The sequence below is a fragment of the Mandrillus leucophaeus genome, unplaced genomic scaffold (assembly GCF_000951045.1).
Source record: "Mandrillus leucophaeus isolate KB7577 unplaced genomic scaffold, Mleu.le_1.0 Scaffold62, whole genome shotgun sequence".
Classification (NCBI taxonomy): Eukaryota; Metazoa; Chordata; class Mammalia; order Primates; family Cercopithecidae; genus Mandrillus; species Mandrillus leucophaeus.
The window spans coordinates 3232300-3234758 of NW_012106697.1; positions in this window are offsets into that span (position 1 = coordinate 3232300).

Here is a 2459-nt window from a genome sequence, read left to right on the forward strand (position 1 = left end):
TGAGTTTTTTTGCAGGAAGAACATCAAAGACTCCCCTGGAGGCACGGCCAGGTGTTTCCCAGGATGCTATGATTTCAAACTTTCTGTCCCACTTTTCCTGATGAATACACATCACTCTCACTTTTCAAGCTTCACGATTCCACTATTCCACTCTACAGATCACAGGACTCGGGCACGGGATTCATCACCATCATCAGCACCAAAAATATTAGAAAATTTTTCTAATTTTCCGCAAGGCAGATTCAAAAGCCACGGCCCTTATTTTCTGGGACATCAGGTCCAAGATCAGTATGTTGATGCCACCATGTCATTTATTTTAATTTGCTCGGTGGTTCACTGAATACTTACGGAGCACCTACTTTGCATGAGGTGCTATGGGATGTTTTTGTCAATGCTTTGAAAATGAGCCGGGAGAATGGAATGAAGGGAGCTTGGCATCACATTTTATTCCAGAACCTGCCCGTCTCCTGGGGAGCCGCTGTGTAAAGAGCCATTTGCAAGCTCATCACAGTGATTAGCCAGAAGCAAGCAAGCAAGCAAGCAAGCAAGCAAGAGGGAGCCTGCCATTCCTCTCCCAGCCCCACCTGGAGCTCACACCTTCTGCAGCCTGTCTGCAGTCGCACTCGGGCCCTGTAGGGGGCCCGCCTGGGCCAGGATGGTCCCCAGAAGACAGACCTGCTTCCCCACAACTTGGAAGCTAAGTGGAGAAAAATACACCTTTCTGGCTAACAGGACACCTCCTCACGAGGCCCCCATGCCAATGACGGAGTCCTGGCAGAGCGTGGCTCTGACTGTCACACTCGAGTTAGCACAGACACCAGGAGTTGGGTAGTTCTCAGCTCACGCCTTCCTCCAAAAGGCTCCAGCAAACCAGAAATTAAAGTGGAGCCCTGCTGCGCGCCAGCTGACAGCCTGCAGCAGATAAAATGGCAAAAGCCACTGCTGCTGCCGGGGCTCTGGAGACCCTCCACTCACACACAGCCCTCCAGGTCACTGGGCAGCGTTTCCCGCCGCCCCCAGCCTTCCCTGGGCGCCTGTGTCCTTGACCAATGGCCTCCCGGGCTATCACTGGCCACTGGCCCACTCTCTGCCAGCCTCCTCTGCCAGGCCTGAGCACACTGCTCCTTTTGGCAAGAGCGAATCCTACCTGTAGGATTTTCACTTATCTCTGTGAAGTGGAAAAAAAGTCAGCAAGTCATATTGGAAACCAAAGCCAAAACGCTTAACCTCCTCTTGAGAAGGAGTTCTCCTCCTGGGACTGGCTTTGCTGTGCCAAGTTCAGGGAAGAAAAGCAAATGTGAGAACAAAGGTGCCAGGCTGCACCGCTGATGGGCAGGTGGCTGGCCCCGCTCCACGGGGGCAGCACCTGGCCAAGACCGTTTCCTGTCTCCATAGAAGTGGCTGCACTCACACCTGGTAATGTTAGCAGCACCTGAGAGGAGCGCAGGGTGCAGTCACTGATGCCCACCGAGAGGCAGCGTCCTAGGCTGCCTGACCCCAGCGTGGGAGCGCGTCTGAGCAGACTGCATTGCTGAACCCTAACTTCCCCCTCTCTGAACTGGAGATGATTCCACCACGTACTCATGCGTCTTTGGAAGCTTAATTAATCAACAGTGATTAAATGCCTTGAAGTGGAAGCATGCTGGAATAAATAGCACCTCTGGTGAAGAGGAGTCATTGCCCTGGCCTTCAGCTAAGATTTCTGGATCATAATTCAAGACTAGTCACTAATTTTAGTGTGTGGCCTTCATATTTCTGTTTCTTTGCAATGCAGGCAATTGACTAAACTGCCTTATGGTTTCCTGCTCTTTGTCTGGATTGATGGATTTGGGCAAGTTTCCCCGCCAGCCTCCAGGCTGCAGAGCCCTTCCCTGTTCTCCTCTGGCAGTCACCACCCGCCTTCTTCTTTGCTCATTCCTGCCTCCTCCAGGCCTCAGAGAGGACACCCTCTCCGTGAAGTCCTCCCTCTACCTCGACCACACCCCACCGCCAGCCTGAGCTGAGTTCCTCCTGGCCGTGCCTCCACGTCCCCTGCACAGCACTGTCCCTTCTCCGGGGCTCTGCAGAGAGGGCAGGGACTGAGGCTGTGTTTCCCTCACCAGATGGCACAGGGTGTAACGCACGGCGGGTCCTGGAGACGGAAGACGTACACAATGCTTGGGTCACGATTGACCTAATATGAAGAGGTTCACCCAAAGGGAATAAGCCCCTTCCCTAATTTCATGGGTCTTCAATGAAACCCAAGCCCACAAAGGCTTTTTAGTGGATACGGGCTGCTTTAAAGGAATCCATAAATCAATTTCCAGGTTCTCAACTTTCTAAACTTGATCTGCCAAGAATGTGCCAGCATTCTGCAGGGCTGTTTCCTCCCCACCCCCTTCCACAACAGTCTTCTCTCTGAGCGGAAGAAAGCCTTCCTCTCACCATCCTGAGTTGCCTCGGGGTGCAAACACTTCTAG